General features: G+C 49.8%; 1 long non-coding RNA gene across 1 annotated transcript; it reads left to right on the top strand.

The window, feature by feature from the left end:
* The first annotated feature begins 1,656 nt into the window (after window positions 1-1,656).
* On the top strand, window positions 1,657-6,372 carry LOC116797265. Its single transcript, XR_004360603.1, has 3 exons — window positions 1,657-1,684; window positions 4,438-4,636; window positions 5,962-6,372. It is a non-coding gene; the product is annotated as an uncharacterized LOC116797265 (long non-coding RNA).
* Window positions 6,373-21,210: the final 14,838 nt, after the last annotated feature.

Below are 21,210 nucleotides of genomic sequence, written 5' to 3'. Positions count from 1 at the left end.
TTCAATAGAAGGATTAATATGATCAAAAACAAATCTGAAAGAGAATAAATTCAGATTCCTTTTTTTGTTTGTTGGCTGGGGTTTTTTTCAGCAATGCAATAAATTGCTGTCCCTAACTGGGATGGCTTTTCTACCAAACAATTAAAAAGAAAACCCCAAAGGTCACTTTATTCTGCACTTATATTACCTTTTGGGGTTGGGGGGGGTGTTTTGAGGCCTCACCTATGTAAAAATACTTTCCTTAAAATGCATTTATGCTTTCTGTAAGAACCAAAACATTCCAGCTGACATACCATTCTATTACCAATACTGCAGTGAAATGTAATATCCCACTAAAGCAGAAGGGAAAAAAGAAAAGTGAGCATCAGCAGCTATTCTTAAGCAAGATTAGGGGTTTAGCTCCATCTAACTGAGGGATGAGATGTGTCCCTCCATGGGTCTCTTCCCACTTCCCCATTAGCCCTTCTACCCGACTGCAAGCTCAAAGTTCTAAAAAGAGAAGAAGCTGGAGCGTCAATATTTCCCCAGTGCAAACCCCAATAACCTTTGCTGTGAGCTGACAGGAATTGCTTGTTCCACTGCCCTGTGATATCCTGGCTTGAGGTGAGAGCGCAGCCCTGCCCAGAGCCACCAACCACTCTCAGAGCTTTGGTACTGTCTGTTTGTGCATGTCCATGTCACAGAGGCTCCCACAACATCTGCTGTGGAGCCGGTACAGCTGCTGGACAAAACAAGGCACTCTCCAGCCTGCCTTCCCCCACCCCCAACCGCCCCAGCCCATCTTCCATGGCTCTTCTTCCTTTTTCTGCCCCTGCTCCCCCTCCACTCCCTTCACTCTGGCATTTTTATTATGAATGTTATTACTGTTCTTACTGTCCAAGCATAAGCTGATCCCCAGGGGAGCCTGTGTAATTTAACCCCTCAAGCACTAAAATTCCTTCCCATGTGCCAAAGAGAAAGGTTTGTTGTTGCTGCCCCTTCCACCGAGCACCAGCTCCATCTCCTGCTCCTGCCCAGCGGCTTTCCAGAAACCCAGGGCTCGGTGTGGATTGAAAGCTATGGCAAGGGACAGGATAAAGTTGCTTCACTTCCACCCTTGGTGTCTCAGTGTTTGTGATCTTGGGAATCCTCACAAAACTGGAAAAATGCCAGATTATCTGTTGTCATAAGCTATGTACATTGAGATTGCCTTGATATGTGTTTAAGCCGTCCTTGAAAATACAACTGAGAGAAAACAATGTAAAAAAAAAAAAAGAAAAAGGGGGGAAAAATGAAAATAAGAAAATAAAAAGAAGAAAAGGAAGAAAAAAGGGAAAAGGAGAAAAAAAAAGAGAAAAAAAAAAGAAAGAAAAATAAGGGAAATGGGGAAAAAAAAGAAAAAAGCTAAAAAAAAAAAAAGAAAAAGGGGAAAAAAGAAAGAAAAAAAAAGAGAACAAAAAAAGACAGGAAAACAAAAACCCGAAAACGTCCTATCGTAAGTCCGCGCAACTGCAAAAGGGCCGCCATGATCCCCCAGGACTACAATTCCTGTGGTGCCTCGCGCAGGGCGAGGGAGCGGCGGTTGGCTGTGGAGATCGTGACCGCGCGCTGATTGGCTGCGGCAGGGCTCTGTAAACGCGTTGCGCGCGCAGAGCGCCGTGTTGGCTGCCGGGAAGCGATGATGGCGCTAGGCCCGTGCTGCACTGTGAGCTGGCGGGGCCTGCGGGAGAGCAGGGCTCTGGGGATCCCCTCGGGGCTTCGGGGAGCGCGGCTGTGGGTGGAAAGGCTGGAGGGCTCGGGAGGGTTTAGCCGAGGGGTTCGGGGTTTCCTGAGGGGCAGAGCGCGGGGCCTGGAACCCGCGGAGGGGGGGCTGATCGAGCGCCCTGGCTGCACTGCGCAGGCGCGCCGGCGGAGTACTCATGAGGGAACGGCAACTCCCATGAGGCTCTGCGCGATCCTCCATTACTTTTTCCGCCACAGCGCCCCTGCCGGCCCGGCGAACCGACCCCAGGAATAGGGGATCCTAATGCCCCCGAGCCCCGGAGACTCCCAACAATCCGCACACAGAGACCCCACAGGGAGGGGGGGCGAGGGTCTCCTAAAACCCATCCGTGGGGTTCAGGGGATCTCCCAGCCCTCAAGGGAGGTGTCCTGGGGGTGCCCCCCAAAGTGCGGGGGGGAGATGTAGCAGATCCCAGTAAGGGGATCCCATTCCCCCCAGTATATCCCAGTGACCTCCCAGTGACCCCCAGTGTGGCCCAGTAACCCCCTCAGTGACCAGCCAGTGTGTCCCAGTGACCTCCCACTGCCCCCCAGTGTGGCCCAGTGATGCTTCAGTGAGCACCCAGTAACCTCCAGTATGGCCCAGTAACCTGCCAGTGTCTCCCCGTGTGTCCTGGTAATCCCCCCAGTAACTCCCCAGTCCCTCCCAGTGCTCTCTCAGCGTCCCTCAGTAACCCCCCAGTCCCTCCCAGAGCCCTCTGGTTCCCCCCAGTGTGGCCCAGTATCCCTCAGTAATCCCCCAGTACCCCTCAAAGCCCCCCAACTGTCCCCAGCGTGTCCCCAGATGCCCTTGACCTTTCTGTGACCGTGGGCGTTTTTGGTGTCAGAGGGTCCACGGGGGGCTCCTTGAGGGAAATGGGGAGTTGGGGACATCAGGGATGGGGTTTGGGGACAGTGGGGACAGTGGGGACAGTGGGGAGGGTTTTGGGGACAGTGGGACTGGGGGGGTCAAGGGGGGAATAATGACCATAGGGAGGCCTTGGGGACACTGGAGACACCAGGGGGGTCTCGGGGTGTCGGGGGGGAATTAGGGACACCAGGAGGGTCTTGGGAACACCAAGGGGGTCTCAGGATTTACCTACTCATATTACAGCCCCTTCTCTCCCCCCCCCCAGGTCCCATTAACCCCCCCAAATGTCCGCTAAATCCCATTTTCGCTTTAATCCCCTCCCCCCACAGATCCCTTTGACCTCCCAAGACTTCTTTTAACTTCCCTAAATGCACCCAAAGCACCTCAAACCCCCCCAAATCCCCATCCAAACTCCCCAGATCCCCCCAAATCTCGCCCAGCCCCCCCCCTCAAATCCCTTCCAACCCCCCCAAAAGGGATCACCCGGCACCCAGGGACAGGAACACAGCGGGCTGTACTGGGGGCACTGGGGGGGGGGGCTCAGGTGTCCCACGGCAACATGGCCCAGCTCCAGGAGAGATCTGGGGAGCAGTGAGGAGGTACTGGTCTGTCCTGGTCTGTCCTGGTTTGTACCCCCAATCCCCAAAGCTACTCCCCTGCTCCCCCGGGACCCTCCCTGTACCTCAAAGCCCCCCAGGACCCCCAGGCCCAACTTGGTCCTGCTGCCCCTTGAGCATCTGCAGCTCCTGCAGAACCAAGCATTTCATCAGCACATTTGCAGCTGACACCAAGCTGGGGCAGGTGTTGATCTACTGGAAGGCAGGAGGGCTCTGCAGAGGGACCTGGACAAGCTGGATCCATGGGCTGATTCCAAGGGGATGAGGTTCAAGCAGGCCAAGTACTGGGTCCTGCCCTTTGGCCACAAGAAGCCCCGGCACCCCCCTGGGCTGGAGACAGAGTAGCTGGAGAGCAGGCAGGCAGAAAGGGAGCTGGGAGTGTGGATTGGCAGGAAGCTGAACAGGAGGCAGAGTGTGCTCAGGTGGCCAAGAAGGCCAATGGATCGTGGCCTGGCTCAGATAGAGTGTGACAGCAGGAGCAGGGAAGTGATTGTTGGCCTGGACTGAGCGCTGGTGAGGCCACCCCTGGAGTGTTGTGTCCGGCTCTGGGCTCCTGAGTTGAGGAAGGCCATGGAGGGGCTAGAGCAGGTGCAGAGAAGAGCAGCGAGGCTGGGGAAGGGAGTGGAGCACAAGTGGTGTGAGGAGAGGCTGAGGGAGCTGGGGTTGTTGAGGCTGGAGAAGAGGAGGCTCAGGGGAGACCCCCTGACTCTCTGCAACTCCCTGTCAGGAGGTTGTAGCCAGGTGGGGGTCGGGCTCTTCTCCCAGGCAGCAGCAGTAGGACAAGAGGGCTGGGTCTTCAGCTGTGTTAGAGTAATCAACCATTGGAATGGGCTGCCCAGTGAGGGGCTGGAGTCACTGTCCCTGGAGGTGTTGAAGGTGAGACTGGATTTGACATCAATGCCATGGTCTGGGAAGCACGGTGGGGTTGGATCAAGAGTTGGACTTGATGACCTTGGAGGTCTTTTCCAACCTGGCTGATTCTGTGATTCTCTGATTCCCATTCCTATGGCAGCACATGCTTGAGGCTCTATCCACAGGGTGATAGAGGTGTCTCTACATATATATCTACAAAGTTAGTTTGTAAATAGATGATGTTAGAAAAACATCATCTAAGGATAAGTTCTGGGACGGTTGTAGAAGGAGAAAGAAGCCCAGAGCCCAGTGCAAGCAGGCAGCCCTCAGCTTCCACATCATCTCCGCTCCCTGCAGGTTCCTGTCCTTGAGCCCAGGCCCTGAGGTGAGCCTGAGAACTGTGCCGGAGGTGAGCCCAGAGCTGTCCCTGAGGTAAGCCTGAGAATAAGTGCAAGGCAGACGTGCTGCTGAGGATGGGCAGCCCCATGGTGGGGAAGAGGTAAAGCTGTGAGTGCCCAGCCCCAAGAAGGTGCTGTCTCCAGCCCCTGTGTGCCAGGTGAACTGGGGCTTTGCTGCAGAGCTGCGGGCGCTGATTTGAGCGGCTCCAAGTGCTGAGATGGTGGGCACCCAGGAACACAAACTGTGCCTGACCACGGAGCCTGCAAGGAGGAGCAGAACCAGCAGTGGCAGTGTGGGGGGCCAGGTTGTCCCTGTACCTTCCCCTGCAGGCCCTGGCTGTCCCTGCTGGGCCCCTGTCCATCCCCAGCAGGTCCCTTCCTGTCCCCCCCATCAGGTCCCTGCCCGTCCCCCCCAGACTGAGCTCCTGCCACGGTCCGCAGGGGTATGGGGGATGGGGTTAGGCACTGCAATTAGGGTTCGGACACAGTTGAGGTCTCGTGCTGCAATGCCAGTTTATTCAAGAGATACAAGGGTTTAAAAAACCGCGGTTTGAGGGGTGGATTCCAAATCGGGGAGGTGCAAGAGATTGACAACTTAGAGAAAGATGTGGTAGGGGGACAGGGGAAAGATGGGTGGAACTCCCGGGTATCTGAGGGAGCTGGCTAATGGTAGCTCTCTCTGCACTGTGATAGCTACAGCTAATCAGTAACCGAGGCGCGGGAAAACAGGGGAGAAGAGATAAACAACTTTCAAAGGGGAAGCCTGAGGGAGAAATGGGGACAATATGGAGGTACAGCAGGATTCATAAATTTTGACAATAAACCGGGGTGCACAAGGATTCACAAGCACACAACATTGTGTGCTTGTGGGTGGATTATCTAGTGAGTAAAAAGTCCATTCAGATTCCACTAATGCTTCTCCAGGCAACATATCTCTCCCATTCTGTCTTTTCATCCATCGCAAGCTCCCCCCAGGAACTGTCGTGGAGCTGAAGCTGCTGCCATGCCCCCCCTGCAACCACTCCCACAACCAAGGGAGCAGCAAAGGCAGGACCAGGAGTAGAGGCAGCAGCAGGGGAGCACTGGGGGAGACAGGAAGTTCTTGTCTGGGGAAAAGAGGAAAGAACCGCTGAGCACGAGGCTGGGGTTGTCCTGAGCAGGCCCAGCCCTCACATCCCCCCAACCAACGCCGGCTGCCTGGGGGGTGCAGGAGGGACCCCCAGCCCGTGTGCCCCACACTCAGCTGGCAGAGAGAGAGCCAAGGAACAGGGCCTCGGGCAGGGCCACGGGTGAGGGACAGCCAGGGACATTGCAGGGCCAGGGTGAGGGTACAGCCTGTGGCAGCAGAGCTGCCCAGGGCTGGGGGTGTTGGTACCAGGCAGTGCTGGGGCCAAGCAGAGCACGAGGCCTCTTGCAGACCCCTTGAGCAGCCTCCCACTTGCCAACCCCATCCTGGTGGGGTGACACTGTCCCCTCCCTACAGGACACTTCCCCCAAAATTTTCGAGGGGGCCTTTTGTGTCTATTCCTGGTTGCTGATTCCTGCTGGGGACCTGAGGGGGCCTCTGCAATCCCATGCATGGGGCACAATCTCCTCTCCAGAACTTGACTCACTGCAGACTTTGCAGGGAAATCTGTGCTGGCAGTCCGAGTATGTCACGACCCCCCGTGCTCCCCCCAGGATATTTGGGATGAGTTCCCCCTTCCCGGCCCCCTGCAGGATGGGGGGGTGATTGTTCTCCTGCTGTTGCTGTTGCTGCTCCACCCCTGTCCCTGCCCTTCCTGCCGCTGTCGGGTGAGCAGAGTGGCCACGATGGGAAAGGGGCGAGAGAAGGGAAAAGAGCAGGTGGGACCCTCAAAGGGAGCGTGAGGGGTGGTGGGTCACCCCCAAAGGGAGCTGGAGGGAGCCAGGGTTTGGGGGGCCAATGGGAAAGCAGTGGGAGAGGGGTGCTAAGGGGAGGGGGGAGAGCGGGAGCGGAGTTGCCATGGCAATCCCTCCTTGTGCCCATGCCTTGATCTCTGGAGAGCAGGGGAGGCTGGAGAGAAGGGGGAGCTGGGAGAGGCCTGAGAGCCTGAAATTGGGGTACAGAGAAAGGGAAGCCTGGACAGTGGGGACCCCTGGGATCCCCAGGGATCCCCAGGACAACAAAGTGGAGAACCTGGAGAGGGGGAATTCCTTGGAACCCAGAACCTTGACAGCAAGAGTCAGAGAAAGGACCCTTGGGACCCCCAACACTCCCAGCATCCCAAAGTGGGACCGTCAGCATCCCAGACAGGGAAGACCCACCAAACCCCAGAGGGAAGAGACCAGAGAGGGGGAACTTCTGAGAGAGATTTTTTTGGCTGCTCTTCATATTTTGGAGTATATTTTTTAGCTGAATCTTTCTTGCAGTTTGGGAGGGTGGGGGTCTTCTTGCTATTTCTGAGGGGGTTTTTGCCTGAACCTCGGTGGTTTGGGTTTTTCTGGGCTGAGTCTTGGTGTTTTGGAGGTTTTTATGGACACAGGATGCCTGGTGAGTTCTAGAGATGGACTTGGGCAGGAGGAACCCCCAAGCCAACGCACTCAACCCTTGTTTCCCCCCCACCCCCAGCAGGATTTCTCCTTCCCAAAGCTTGAGCAGATGGAGAAGGAGGCTGCGAGGAAGAGGAAGATGCCACAGGCCCCCCAGGCAGGTGAGGAGGAAGTCAGTGCCCCTTTGGCCCGGTCTTGTGCTACCTCTGGCAGCCGAGCATGGCCCCCGGCTGCAGGACAACCCCGCTGCCACCACCGTCCTGCCGGGGGCCGGATTTGGGAGGATGTCCTTGGCCTTCCCTCTGGGCCGGAGGCAAATCCTCTCCCTGTCCTTCTTGCTTCCTGCCCCAGGCCCCGAGCTCAGGACAGAGAGCCCGGAGGACAAATCCCCCCAGCAGATCCTGGTGGGAGAGGCTGTTTTGAAGGGCTCCACAGCACAGGAAGGCAACAGGGAGGAAAAGGCCTGGAGATCCCCCTGGAGGAGGGGCTCCAAAGCCAGCCCAGGGTGCTCTGAGGAGGAAAGAGCCAACCTGTGCCAGGAAGGCAGCCAGAGCTTGAGCCAGAGCTCTGACCTGGTGGTCCCTGATCGGCCTCCCAGCAGGGAGAAGCCCTTCAGGTGCTTGGAATGTGGGAAGAGCTTCAACCTGAGCTCCAGCCTCCTTAACCACCAGCACATCCACACTGAGGAACGGCCTTACACATATGGGGAATGTGGGAAGAGCTTCAGGCACAGCTCCACCCTGATCCAACACCAGCACATCCACACTGGGGAACGGCCCTACACATGGGGGGGTTGTGGGCAGAGCTTCAGGAAGAGCTCCCTCCTGATCCGACACCAGCACATCCACACTGGGGAACGACCCTACACGTGTAGGGAATGTGGGAAGAGCTTCAGCCAGATCTCTGACATGATCCGACACCAGCACATCCACACTGGGGCATGGCCCTACACATGTAGGGAATGTGGGAAGAGCTTCAGTGACAGCTCCCACCTCCGCACCCACTAGCTCATCCGCATCCAGGGAATGGTCTGTCATAAGACAGAAATTGTGTGAACAATTTCTATTGCATTTCTGAGATTTTTGCCTTGGCATGGCTGGGTGCAGACAGTAAAAAATACTACACTATTAAGATGGCTACAGGACCTGAAGTTAGAACAAAGGTGGATTCATGCCAGATGCCAAGGAGGAGTTTTGGCAGATGAATAAAGTTTTCTCATCTCCTATGACCACCTGTCGTGATCCAATTAGCAGTGGACAGCAGAATATGTTTTCCTTATGTAACCAATGTAGTGTGAACAAGAACTAAGCGTCATAACCACTATATATTTTGTCTTTCTTTTAATAAAGCCGACATTTTGCCTGATCACATTGATCTAAGAGCATTCTGTCCGTTCCCTTCCATCGACAATGGTCCTACAAGTGCTTGGAATGTGGGAAGAGGTTTCAGACGAGCTCCAGTCTCCTCAGGCATGAGCAGACACACACAGGGGAGAGGGCCTTCGACTGCACCGACTGCGGGAAGAGCTTCAACCGGAACTCCACCCTCGTCAGGCACCAGCGCCTCCACACTGGGGAATGGCCCTACGAATGCTTGGAATGTGGGAAGAACTTCACCCAGAGCGGTCCCTTGACCAAACACCAACGGACCCACTGGTAAGGGAAGCCCTACGAGTACCCTGACTGCGGGAAGAGCTTCAGCCGCTGCTTCCACCCCAAATGAACCCCCTGATGGTGAGGCAACCCCTGGAGTCCAGTGACTTGTCAGTCCATCCCTTTCAACCAGAAAGGGCCAGTCCCCTTTCACAGAGGCAGGTTCTCCCAACAGAACCCTTCCAGGGGGCTGTATGGAGATTCCTGCCTTGGCTGGGGACTCCCCAAGGTCACTCCTGAAGGTTGAGAGCAGAGAACTCCCAATGAGCGTTGGTCTGGGGGAGTTACATCCATCTCTAATTAAGAATGATTGCTTTTATGCCAGCTTTAGTGGAATTGCTTCAACAATTGCTTTAGTGTAGAGCACTGTCCTATCTTATCCTGTACTCCTGGTAGTTTTAGTGTTTCCATTGTGCAGGAAATAATTCTGTAGAAGATCTTTAGTCTGATCATTTGTATCCCTAAATAATTAATTTGTATCCCTAAATAATTCATTTGTATCAATAGATGTGATTTGCCATCATTAAAACCTGGGGGGGAAAAGTGGTTCAGTCACAGCTCTGTAATTCCTCTAAACTGCAACTGTTGGCATAATCCAAGGCTGAGATTGGATCCAGCAGCCCCCAGCACCCCAAAAAAAGGAGTTAGGTGGGGTCCTGGGTGGGCTTTGAGTGTGTTTGGGGGTCCTTGAGGGCCCATGGGGAGGTTTTGGGGGGTTCCCAGCACCTTTTGGGGGGAGCTGGGTGCTTTATTGAGGGGCAGCTGCCCTCCCAAATCCCGCCCAGAGCGGGTTGACATGGGGGGAACACAGGGGGTTCCCCATTCCTGATCCATCTCGGGCTGGTTCTGCCCCCCTCAAGCTTGACTCCACCCCTTGGGATTCCCCCAAGCCCCTCCCCCACTGCCCCCCAATAACCAGGACTGGGCAGGAAGCGGGGAGGGCCTGGCGGTGTCTAATAGAAATAAATCAAGGCAGATTTCTCTTTTATCCCCTGGGCGGTGACCATCAAGAGACATCCCTGCTTCACAGCAGAAGCTCCACACACAGTTCAAGAAAGTCTGTGGAAGAATCTGCTCAATGAAAGTTGGCCCTGGGTTTTTATGCTTATCCAGTGATGGATCACCAATCACATATTCCCAGGCCAGTGAGCAGCTGATCTGTCAAACTCTGCTTCCAAAAGCAGGACGTGTGTTGGAAGGTTGGGGAACTGGGGTGGTTTTGGCACAATTCAACACTAAACCAACACCTTGGCACCAGCAGTAACTCACCACGGAGAGCTTGCATTGCTTGCATTCTCCCATCAGATTCCTTTACAGGCAGAACATCCTGCTACAAGGGGTCTGTTACCACCTGCCCAGAAAGGGGGAGGCAACCCAGGTTCTTATTAATAAATCCCTTGGAGTGGATTAGAGTGAAATGACACTAAATAATCGGTGTTTGAAAATATATATATGTAGGGTTTATTTTAGAACAATTTTGTTTCAAAGGTAAACAGGTATGTTGCCATTTTGGGTGTTATCATCTGTATCTCTCATCTATAGCAATATGGCATAAAGAAAACCTTTAGGGAAAATGCATAAGAGAGAGAAAAGAAAGACAGGATAAGGGTAAGGGAGAGTAAGGGAAAGAAAAGATGAGAGTGGAAAGATGTATATAGTCACCACCCATGGGGTCCAGCAATGGAACTTGGTAGTTGCAGCTTCCATGTCTGTCAATTGAAGTGGTGACCTTGATCCATTGGGGGTGGGGGAGGGAAGCCCCCACACTCCAAGAAGTTATGAGTTATTATATCCAAGGATGGTGTCCCGGGCCATGCCATGAGCCTCCTAACGCCTCCTGGGCCTGCGCAGAGTTCCCATGAGAGGCCTGGTAAAAGGGTTTTTCCCGCTTTTCAAGATTGGCAGAGGGGGAGATGGGCTTTGCCATGAACTCCAAACATCTCAGGCAGCCCAGCACAGAGTCCGCATGAAGGGCATGGTAAACACGGCTCTTCTCGCCTTTTCAGGGCTTGACACTTTCAGCAGCACTAGAGGGGGAGATGGGCCCAGCTGCCCATCAGAGGTATAATGCAAAAGTCCTGCAAAAGCCTGCAAAAGTCTCCTGACAATCCTAGAATGCATAAATCATTAACCATTTCAGTCTCTGACAGGCCCCTGGCAACCAAAGAACCAATGACTCACACCCCACGATGAAGCCCAACCCATGTGCCATGGGCCCCTTTCTGATGTCACTGCCTATCCTCCTTATTCCAGAATGCCCCCTGGAAAACAAAGAACCAACACCTCACAGTGTCACAGTGCAGCCCCACCTCTGTGCCATCAACCTCATTGTGATGTCACAGTCTATCCTCTCCATTCCAGAATGTCCCCTTGCAGCCAAAGAACCCATGACTCACACCACACAATAAAGCCCAACCCATATGCCGTGGGCCCCATTGTAAAGCCACGGACTATCCATTCCAGAATGGCCCATGGCAACCAAAGAAGCAATGCCTCAAACCCCACAGAGAAGCCCATCCCATGTAACTTGTGCCCCTTTGTGATGATGTGGTCCATCCTCTCCATTCTGGAATAGCCCCAGAAAACCAAAGAACAAACATACAACATCTCACAGTGCAACCCAACCTGTCTGCCATGGGCCCCTTTTTGATGTCACAGACTATCTTCTCCCTTACAGAATGGTCCCTGGAAAACAAAGAGCCATCGCCTCACACTCTAAAATGCAGGCCAACCCATGTGCCATGGGCCCCTTTGCAATGTCACGGCCGATCCTCTCCATTCCCTAATGGCCCCTGGCAACCAAAGAAACAATGACTCACACCCCACAATGAAGCCCAACCCATGTGCCATGGGACCCACTATAAGGTCACAGCCTTTCCTCTCCACTCCAGAATGGCCCATGGCAACCAAAGAACTATTGCCTCACACCCTACAGAGCAGCCCAAGCCATGTAACTTGCTCCCCTTTGTGATGTCATGGTCTGTCCTCTCCATTCCAGAATAGTCCCTGGAAAGCAAAGAAACAACAGCGCACATGTGCACAGGTGCATGCCCACCCACGTGCCATGGGCCCCTTTGTGATATCACGGCCTATCAATTCCCTTCCTGAATGGAACCTAGAAACCAAAGAACAAACGCACCACAATGTCAGAGTGCAGCCCCACACATGAGCCATTGGCCCCTTTGTGATGTCACAGCCTATCCTCTCCACTCCACAATGGCCCCCGGCAACCACAGAACCAACACTGCACACCCACAGAGTGCAGGCCCACCCGTGTGCAATGGGTCCTTTTTTGATATCACAGCCTATTCCCTCCATTCCAGAATGGACCCGGGAAACCAAACAACAAACACCCCATGTCCTCACAGTGCAACCCAACCTGTCTGCCATGGGTACCTTTCTGATGTCACGAACTATCTAATGCTGGGTTATTCCCTTTGTAAACTCCAAGAAAGGAAACCAAAATCAGTGCATGACTTTAGCAGCACATTGGCTAAACCCCAACCATTCCACCACTTACCATCTCCTAAGTGCACTGAGGTCCTCGAGTCCCTAGCTCCGGCCAGAGTCGCAGTCTGCGGCTGTCACTGCATGGCTCACCTGGGATAGGGAAAGAAAACCTTCTGTGGCATTTCTGAAATTTTTCTGGACCCCTACTCCTCCTCGCTACCTCCCCGACTCACCTGTGACCCTCATCTCTTTCCAAAGGCGCTACCGGGATGGCACCGCCAAAGAGAAGAGGGGAATGCTTAATTGCTGAGCCCTGCGCTACCCTGCCATTGCCCACCAGGCCAGCAGAAGATCACTTGACCTTGTCACTCGGCTCCTCAGCCTGTAGCTCTGCTCCTCTGGGAATATGGACAGCCACTGCAAAGAAATCACCGAGGCAAAGGCACATACTGATGGATTGCCTCAAAGTGCAACATACTGACCAAAGTTCCCTTCTCAGGTTCCTTCGCACCGACCTCTTACTGCAGGGACCTTCTTCCCATTCCGCTGACGCTTGTAAGGTTGTGTACAACCGGAAAAAAACCCAGCTGACTAGGAGGCGGAACCCAGCCCATCCACAAGGGATTTAAACGGCTGCTGGGAGCGCCAGCGACCTGGCGTGCAGCAAACAGGAGCAGGCAAACAGGGATGTGGCACAGCAGTTAGAGAGGGAGTTCATGCAGGCAGGGCAAACAGGAGGGGCACAGCCACCTCCCAGCTCTCTTGGGTGAGCTTCCCCCCCCTCAACTAAAGCAAGCAATGGTTTCCAAAAAAGTGAAAGCCGTCGCTGCTGCTGTTATCACAGGGGGTATGTTCACACAGACAGAACCTCCCAAGAAGGACATCAAGAAGGACGCAGCTGTTCAGGTCTCTGGCTGCGCAGAGTGTTTGAGCCTGACTTTAGTCCAGAGGACAGTATGAGTGGCATCTGTGTATGATGCAAGCAGGTGAATGATTTGCTGTGCCTGGTGGCAGAGCTCAAGGAAGAGGTAGAGAGGCTAAGAAGCATTAGGGAAAGCGAAAGGGAAACTGACTGGTGGAGTGCGACTGGTGGAGTCGCACTCTTTCACCCCCAAAAGGAGCCCAGCAGGAGACGGTGAAGGCCTGCCCCTCCTGCCATCAGGCAGATGGAGTAAACCAAGTAGATGCGGAGAGTGGAAACAGGTCCCTGACCGGAGAGGTAAAAGAATCCCCTCCCGACCCCCATCACCTCCCCAGATCCCCTTGAAGAACAGATATGAGGCCCTGGACCCAGAGAATCAGATAGAGGACAGGCAGGAGGAAGATCTGCCTGAAGGGTCTCCCAGTTGCACCCAATCTACCAGATGGATTACAACCACAGCTAGAAAGAAAAAAAGGGTAGTTGTAGTTGGTGACTCCCTTCTGAGGGGAACTGAGGGCCCTATATGTCAACCAGACCCATCCCACAGGGAGGTCTGCTGCCTTCCTGGGGTCCACGTGAGGGATATTAGTAGGAGACTCCCTGAACTAATAATAATAATAATTATTATCCACTGTTGGTAGTCCAGGCTGGACTTCAGCAAAGCCTTGGACACCGTCTCCCATGGCATGGGTCCAGCTCTGTTTTATTATCTTTATTGATGATTTAGATGAAGAGGTTGAGTCCACCATCAGCAAGTTTGCAGATGACACCAAGCTGGGGGGAGTGTCGATCAGCTGGAAGGCAGGAGGGCTCTTCAGAGGGACCTGGACAAGCTGGAGAGATGGACTGATTCCAGCGAGATGACATTCAACAAGGCCAAGGTCCTGCCCTTTGGCCACAACAACCCCTGGCAGTGCTACAGGCTGGGGACAGAGTGGCTGGAGAGCAGCCAGGCAAAGAGGGACCTGGGAGTTTGGATTGACAGGAAGTTGAACATGAGCCAGCAGTGTGTCCAGGTGGCCAAGAGGTCAATGGCATCCTGGCCTGTATCAGGAACAGTGTAGCCAACAGGTCCACAAAAGTGATTCTTTGCCTGTACTCAGCGCTGGTGAGGCCACCCCTGGAGTGCTGTGTCCAGTTCTGGGCCCCTCAGCTCAGAAGGATATTGAGGTGCTGGAGCAGGTCCAGAGAAGAGCAACGAGGCTGGTGAAGGGACTGGAGCACAAGTGGTGTGAGGAGAGGCTGAGGGAGCTGGGGTTGTTTAGCCTGGGGAAGAAGGGGCTCACTCTCTACAAGTACCTGAAAGGAGGTTGTAGCCAGGTGGGGGTTGGGCTCTTCTCCCAGGCAGCTATCAGTAAGACAAGAGGGCGTGGTCGTAAGCTCTGCCAGGGGAGGTTTAGGTTGGATATTAGGAAGAAATTCTTTACAGAGAGGGTAATCAAGCATTGGAATGGGCTGCCCAGGGAAGTGGTGGATTCTCCGTCCCTGGAGGTTTTTAAGATGAGACTGGATGTGGTATCAGTGCCATGGTCTAGTAACCATGGCGGTAGTGGATCAAGGACTGGACGATGATCTCAGAGGTCCCTTCCAACCCAGTTGATTCTATGATTCTATGAAATTGAAAGGGATCATATACAGAGGTCTTTTTCTTACCAAAAGTAGCTAATTATAAAAAGGCAGTGTCTCTTGGCTTTGCAGCAAAGCTGATGAATAATTTTGTTCCCGAACCCACTCCCACCCTCCAAAGGGAAAGGTTTTTCAAAACCCACCTGTTCAGGGCTAGGAATTGCCAATGGTAATAGATTTTATTCCTTGTGAGTTTTTAAATGATACCTGGATTTAAGCAATTGCTCAGAATTCACCTTGAAAAGAGCACACCTATCAGAAAGGTGAAAGCTGTTCAAGTAAGGCAGCAGGAAAAGAGGCAGGATGAAGATTAATAGAGACTTATTTCAAGTCTATCAATGAAAATTTTCTTTTTATTCCACCAGGCAAAACAATACTCAGTTATTTCCCCATTGCAGTGCTCTGCTATCTAGCTGGATTTTCTACATTGGCTTATTAGAGGATGTACTGCATTTTGTAGATGACCTTCTTGACAACCTGGGAAGAGATATGTGGAAATCATGAGTCCTCAGAACTGCATGCTGGCAAAGGCTGCACATAAAATATTCGCATTTGCTGAAGCCAAATCAAGTAAATCCAAAAGAGGCATTCAGAACCACTGAGTACCTTTGACAGGTGTAGTCTCCCTGAGCCTTGGAGAGCAAAGTCTGCTGGTCTCACAAAGGTCTTATAAGGGTTAATTATTTAATCTTTCTGAAGCTCACAGTTTGTAATTAAGTTGTTCATTGAAAAGAAAGTGAAGAAATCAATAATACTGGATTCAGGGAGTAATTTGTAACAGGAATGGCCTAGTATCCCACAATATACATAGGAGTATACATACAAAATACTGAAGTCTGAACACTGTTTGTTTTGTGCCCTAAGAGAGGCAGGAAAAAATGTTAAATGGAATTACAAGTAACATATTGTATAACCACCTGAGGAACAACGTAAGGCACTCCTGGTGCAGCTACTCAGGTGCGATATGAACTGCTATCAGACTATCTTACATGACATGACTCTAATATCCTTTTCTCTTTTATTTTCACAGTATTTTAACCTTCCAGTCACAAAGATAGGGCAGATAGCCTGCAAGAAATGTCAGTTTCAATAATTATTTGAAATGGCACTGGTACAACCTTAGTCCTGCAGGTGCCTGTAATAACAACAGAGAATTTAATCTTTTCTCCCTTCTCTCTTACAGCGTTTTCCATGCAAAGTGGATGTTTTGATCACATCACTGTTCTGTCCAAAAATTGCTCTGTTAGTCTCTTAAAGGAAACAGTCAGACGCTAATTTGCCTTCTGTGTGGTTGTTGAAGCCTTGTCAGTTTCCCCATCCCACACGAATTAAAGATGGTTTGTGAAAAGAGGAGAAAAACTGGAACAGCCTGCAGGGAAACCCTGTGCCCTTGAGTGTTCCAAAGGCCGATGTTCCATCAGCACATGATACAAATAACAAATTAGCTTACAAATGGCTCTAAGCCAAATAAGTAGTAGCCAGGGAAACAGAGTGTTTGGGAAGGTTGATATAGGAACTATGGAAGGGTTTGCATATGAAGAGAATTTAGCAATACTACAAGGAGCAACTGAAGACAAGAGTGCTGGTGGGAAATTTTGGGAGCTGTAAGGAGAAGATTTTGTAGCTGAGGAGAGTATTTTGAGGAAGAATTGGAGTGATGCCATTAAAAATTGCAAGCTGCTGCTTGGAAGTTTCTATTCAGGTACTAGATGTTCCCGCCACATTTCATAACACTAGGAAACAGCACAAAGCCAAGACAAGCAAGAGCATAGTGCCTGTATAACTGCACTGTCCTTCAGACAATTGCGGACACTGCAATTCATTCATCCTGAATCCTTGCTCAAATCTTGTACCATTGAACTTAAGGATGTTCGCTATGAGACAAGCCAAGCAAGGAGCTTAAATCCTATGAAATAGAGGGGGCTGGTATCTCCAAAAGCCAGGTTTGCTCAGATAGCTGCAATTACCATTTTTTATTGAATACTGTGTTACTACTTTAGGCTGAACTTGAGCTAGAGTAAAGCAGATAGCCTTCCTTTGGACCTATTAGAGTGCACAAGTTTTGAGGGGTTAAATCTTGTAGAAGAAAATTGCTATTTTAGTTTCAGGCTCTTTGCAATCTTTCAGAAAAAAAAGGCTTTCTTTCAGAAAGAAAAGATAAAGCTTTCTCCAGCAAAAGAAATATTTTTTTTAATCCCAATTTTAAAGGAGAAATCCAGGTTTTCTAAATGGAAAGCACATCTTCTAGCTAGGAAACAGCGTGTAGGTTGTTGTACAAGCTCACACACTGGACTTTTGAGCCTGGAAGCAAATGAAAGCTACATCTTATTTAAGCCCCCAATATCTGACAAAAGATGCTTTACTGGTGTTCCTCTGCTTAGCTGCAGCTCCTAGAGAGCACATATCTGCTGGTCTTGTATCATGTTGTCAAGGGATGCTGCCATATACTTTAAATAGACAATTTAAGTGGGATTAATTTGTTATTTTTGCTGCTGTCGACCGCATCTGCTGGCCATTTCTGAGCTCTGTACCAGAGAGCTGGAGAACGTCTGGTTAGGATTTTGTTTCCACCACCTGTCCCCAAGGTGAGGAATTCAGCAGCGTGGTTGCTAAACAACAACAGCTTCCATAAGAAGTAGAGGAACACCAAAACCTTATCCTATAACATTACTGCATGCAGCAAACCTTGTCTTCAGTGTACTTCTCTCTGAAATCTAGAGAGGACATATGTCTTGCAGTTATTCTGGAAGTGAATAATTTTGGAATTCACACCAATATAAACCAACTAAGTGAACTACAGTAAGCAGTTCTAGAAATAGTTTGATTTTTTATTTCCTGGCAAGTCACTCTTATTCCTGCAAGGGTCACTATGCCTCTCCCCAGAGCAGCAGTGAACCATGCTGTAATGGATGAAGGAGACTATGTGAAGGAGACATTTGAATACTATGGGACATATTCTATACTCTTTTGTATTTCCTTTGGAATTATAATAACTGAGATGGATAGAAAGATTCAACAATGAGCTCAAAACATTCTTGTAGTGGATGAGGCCTGCATGGGAAGAGCAGAAAGTCCTTTTAGAGACCAGCCAAGAAAGCATGTCATATATTAAAGATATTATTTAACACTGTTTTTCTTAAGAAATGTTCAAGGCTGTTGCTAATTAATACCTCGAGATGACCTGTTCCCTGCTGAATGAAACCATCTTTGTGTTGGCCATTTTCTCCATGAATATGGCAACAGCCCATACACTAACAAAGATGACTGTTTTCCTTTCTTTGATCATTGCAACCAAGGGGTGTAGATGGCACCCTTCTGGGAACCTTCAGGCAGTAGCAGTTTTTTCCAGAGTGACAGCTCATGGCTCTTACTCAGGCATGAAATTTATGAGGCTGGAAATGCTGTGTTCAGCAGGACAGCCTCCTTAGTTTTCAAAAGAAACAAACTCTTAGTTCAAGGCTCACCATCCTGATCTCTTGGCATGTTAAAGTCCCTTGATTTCAGAAATAACCACTTCAGTGGGTGATTTAACATGGTACTTTCACTCTTTCATGGATTGCAAGACCCTGTAAACTCAAAAACATTAACATCCATTTCATGGAAAGAAGATGGGATTTTGTTTGTCCGTAATGTTTTTTTTTTTCATCGCTTTTTCATGTATGCAAAAATATATTTAAAATATTTTTTTCCTAGATCGTGTTTATACTTCAGTACATAGTATTATTTCTTTATGCAAAAATAATCCTCCTTCTCAAATAACCACAAATCTAACAGCATCCAGGTGGTTAGTGAATATGTAAAGGTCATGGATAGAACTGGGGGCTGGGAAACAGAAGCTGAAACAGAAACGTTCATTATGCTTTTATGTAACTGGAGGTTTGGTTGCTATTTCAGAAATAGTCATTTATTGCAATCAATTGAATGGTCTGTCTTTGCTCTTTCTGTCAATAAATCAAGATGGATTTTTAATTCAGAATACAGACCGTTAAAACAAGGAAGGTAGCAGCTTATGTACTTTTGCAGTTATTTTTTTTAGGGGCTCCCTCTGCACAGAAAAGAAATGAGAAGGTACTCTCCACCTTCTAGAAGAAAGTCAGAAAGTAGTTCTGGAGAGCTGAACTCCAGGTCTCAGTTGGCAAAGGAGGCATCATCGTCTCTGTGCTGCTGCCTCAGCCTAAATTAAGCCCAGATTGAGGTATGATGGCAGTAAAATAGCAGGGGATCAGACAGGGATCATCAATCAAGGGACTTGTGAGTAGATCAAAAACTCTCACCTGAAGCTCAAAACAGAGACTGGATGGACCCGGTTTGCTACATGCAGGGACTTTGGATGAGTTGGAGCTATGCTGAAGGAGAGGGAAATGCTATATTAGAAAGACAGGACTATGTGCAGATAGCTTGCTAGTAAAAATTTGTATTAGAGCTCAGGAACCTTATGTATGAGAGGGAGAAACCCAGCAAATGGGGATCATATGTGATTGAGTCTGTGGTTGTAGAAAGATGTGTCTCGGTTCATGGCATGCCCGTGCGCGGGAGCTCATGCTCCCAGGATGCTTCACACCAGGTATTACATACCACAATGTATCTGGGTGTTGCTCTTGATACGGGTGGGTAAGTTTGGAAAAGAAGGTGAGAGTTACCTTATTTTGAACTATCTTCTCTACATTGAAGCATTCCTGGGAAGCTGAATTTACATAACCACAGAATTTTTTGAAATTTATTTGTTCTGAAGTTCCCTACAAAACTGTGATACTGAGGAAAAAAATAAAGAAATTTTAGAAACATATCATGTTTTCAGAATCACATTTGTTCTCTGCTGGTGTTGCAAAATGTGGAATATGTTAAGATTATTTAGGTCAGGATGTTTTTGATGTAGGATCTTTCTATACTTTCAAGCCTAATCAGGAAGAAAGGAGACCTAATCAGTGGAACAGGCAGCATCCCTTAGTCAAGGACATCCTGGAACTTACAAGCTTTAAGGATATAGTAAATCAAGATGAAATTAGGAAATCACTGTACCCCAAAATCGATGTATGGAAATGTGGGGAAGGAGCCCCTAGACACAGGCTGAAAGTGGGCGGTCTATGTTCATGAATCACTGCACTGCATGGCTACCAGTACTAAGAAATGCTACAGCCTGCACCAGCTGGGAAAAGTTGGCTTTGTTCTGCCCAGCAGGAAGAGTCTGTGGGTCAAGAGCAGTGAAACCAGCAGCCTGAGCTCCTCACAGCCAGGAGCTTCCCTTGAAGCTGCCCTGGATTGCAGAGAGTGAAGCAACACAACATATGAAACCCAAGGTGTGAGCTGGGCAACACTGCATTTCCGCTCCATGGCATGAATTTCTAACTGCCTAGAAATTCAACCTATGCTCTTTTGGAGCTTCTGGGACTTGCAACAGACTTCGTGGTAAGGACAACAAGGGGCTCTAGCACCCAAAGGTGATATGTGTTCACAAAATGAAGAAACAGAAAGGAATAAACAAGGGACTTTTTTGAGAAAAAATTCTGCTATCTTAGCTTGGGCAAATGTCTCCAGCACAGATACTGAGATTGGTTATGGGATGAAGAAATCCTACCTTGGAAATGTAAGTGTTCATCAAAGAAGAAAACCTGAAAAACTTCGTTATTCACACATAACATTTATAAGAGTTATGAATAGACCAAGCCAGAAGAACATCTTTCTTTTTTGCTTTGGATGATAACCTATCCTTGCAGGTTGACACTACTCCTTTCCCAGCATGACAGGTCTCCGAAGCACAAGAAAGTTCCCCTTGAGTACCTGTAATGGTGCCAAATCTCATGCAAACTCTTATTTTACATTCCTTAAAGTGAGGTTTGTCAGAGTTTACCTCCTGCCTCCCAGTGCCCATCATCTATCCTTCTTGCAGCTTTAGGACTTGCATGGCAATGTCCTGAGGTTACCATAGAGCAGAGGAATACAATGACTGGGGTTTGCTGCTTGTTTTTTCTGTAGTTATAGCTTTCACTCTCTATCCATCCTCCCTGTAAAACTCAAGCAATCTGGCGGAAGTGGAGACCTAGGACTCCACTAGAAACCAGGATTCCACCTACAATTTTGCATTAATCAGTGCTAAATCCCCTGTTAAACACGGTTATGATGCTCCCACATGAACTTTTTGAAGCTCTTTCTGCCTTCTGATTTCCTAAGCTGATTTCTTAGGGATTTATACATGAGTTAAATTCTGGGAATTTCATTCTTGGCACTTACGTCTGTAGAGGTGAACTGACTGGTCACAATGTTCAGAGGTGCTTCCCATTCACCTGGTGTGCTTAGAATTCTTTTCTCATCCTCAATTGACCCTCGAATTTCAAGGTTCATAAGGGGCATTTCCCAGGGTTCAAGAAAGAATGTAAATATACAAAAGAATTTCTGATGTTATAAATGATCAGCCCTCTGCAATCTTCACTGGGTGCTGGGATGAGAAAAAGCAATTAAGGACATATTGATCACTGGGCTAATTTCAAAATCTACCCTCAGGAGCCTGACCTACTTTGGACTGAGCTTTTTCATTGGCAGTTTCCTCTGCTTCCAAGTAAAAGTAGCTGCATCG

Source organism: Chiroxiphia lanceolata, chromosome 21 (assembly GCF_009829145.1).
Source record: "Chiroxiphia lanceolata isolate bChiLan1 chromosome 21, bChiLan1.pri, whole genome shotgun sequence".
Taxonomy (NCBI): Eukaryota; Metazoa; Chordata; class Aves; order Passeriformes; family Pipridae; genus Chiroxiphia; species Chiroxiphia lanceolata.
Note: the sequence above shows the minus strand (reverse complement) of the source record. Positions and strands in the feature narration are given on the sequence as shown.